The following is a 2,207-nucleotide window of genomic DNA, read 5'->3' as shown; positions in this document are numbered from 1 at the left end:
GGAAGACCTTCCAGAGAAACCAGCTGAACTTGTAATGAACTTTTAACGAGCACATGTGACCTGGAGTGAGAGATCTGAATCCTGAGGAACCCTAGACACAGCCTGAATTTCTCACCCATCCCTCCACTTTTTCTCATGGACTTCACATCATGCAGGAGGGTATCCCAATGAAGGATGGGTGCAAGAGAGCAGAGGAGTCACTGCTAAGGTGCACAGGGCTTTCTCTAAGGCAAGGGCAGAAGAACAGAGGTTGGCTCCCCAGGCACTAGGCTGAAGCTTGAGAAAGAGGTGGGAGAGCACTGAGTTTGAAAAAAGAAAATTTCTCCAGGAATCTACAATTGGTTTAATATACAAAAATAAATTGAGGTGATTCACTACATTAACAGAATACATAAGAAAAACATTTTAATGTCTCAATACATACCAAAAAAAAAAAAAAAAAAAAACCCTAATGAATTCTGACTAAATCCAACACAATTCACAGTTAAAAAAAAAAAAAACACCACAGAAAATTATAGATTAAATGGAAATTCCTCAATCTGATAAAAGGCATCTATGAAAAACCTACAGTTAAGATCATACTTAATGGTGAGATAGTGAACACTTTTCCCTTAAATTTGGGAACAAATCAGGATTTCCACTGTTACCACTTCTATCAATACTGCATTAAAGGTCCTAGCTAGCCAGTGCAATACAGAAATAAAAATACACAATGACTGGAAAGGGGAACATAAATCTTTCATTAGATAACATAATTGTGTATTTTACAAAACTTTACAGAATCTATAAAAATATCCTTTAGAATTGAATGTAGCAAGACTGCCACCTTGGATACAATGTCAGTAAACAGAAATGATTATATCTCTATCTATTAGCAAGCAGTAATTAAATTAAAAACTGTATTTAAAAAAAACACTTTGTATATCAGCATAAAAAATCATATACTTAGAAATAAGTCTAAAATATATTATGATTTGTATACTGAGCACAAATACATTGCTGATAAAAGTTTAAAGACCTAAATAAATGTAATGATATACATCCCATATCTATAGAACTAGAGACTCAATATCATTAAGAGGTCCATCTCTCCAAATTAACCTATAGATTCAATACAATTGTCATCCAAAATCCCAACAGGTTTCTTTTTTTAATGTAATTGACAAGTTATTCTAAAATATATGTGGAAAGACAAAAGGCTTTAGAATTGGTAAAAACCAAAAACCACCACCTAAGTTAAAAGAAGAAGCTGATAAAGATAAAGGATTTAAACTACAGATTTCAGGATTTATTATGGAACAGCAATAATCATGCTATTGTCATGAAGCTAGACAAATAGATCAATGGAACAAAACAGAGCATCCAGAAATATACCCATAGGAGACACTGATATTCCAGTCAAGGCATCAACTAAATTCACTAGAGAAAAATGTATTTTTTAACAAATGATGCTAGAATAACTAGGTATGTACATAGGAGAAAATAACTTTGATCCCTACCTCTTTCCTATTACAAAAATGTAAATGCTAGAACTATAAAATATTTTGGAGAAAAACACTGGAGAAGACTCTCGTGGCCTGAGGTTAGGGACAGTTCTTAGGGCATAAGAGCACTAACTGAAGAGAAAAAAAAAAACTGATAAACTGGACTTAATATTTTAAAATTTAAAATTTAAATTTCTGATCAACAAAATACATCATTATGGAAATTATTAGGCAAGCCAAAGACTTAAAACACACACACACACACACACACACACACACATTCATCAAAAGCACTATGTACCCCGTATCCACAAAATATGAAGAATTCTTAGAAATCAACAATAAAAAGAAAATCAATTTTTTTAAACAGGCAAAGACTTGAACAGACACTTCACACACACAAAAAGATAAGTAGCCAATAAGCATAGGAAAAGGTGCTCGACATAATTAGTTATCAGGAAAATGAAAATTAAGGCCACAGTGAGATACCACTTCATATCCACTAGAATGTTAAATGGAAAAGACTGAATATCATTGCTGGTGGAGTAACTGGAATGCTCATGCGTTACGAAGAATAGGAGACTAAAGCTGTACAATAACTTTAAGGACAGTTTCCAGAAAAGTTAAGCATGTACCTGACCTATGACAACTATTATACTCCCCAGTATTTACCCCCCCAAATAAAGGCACAATTTCACACAAATACTTGTACTCAAATGTTCA

This window comes from Camelus ferus, chromosome 35 (genome assembly GCF_009834535.1).
Source record: "Camelus ferus isolate YT-003-E chromosome 35, BCGSAC_Cfer_1.0, whole genome shotgun sequence".
Lineage (NCBI taxonomy): Eukaryota > Metazoa > Chordata > Mammalia > Artiodactyla > Camelidae > Camelus > Camelus ferus.
This window is presented reverse-complemented; position numbering follows the sequence as displayed.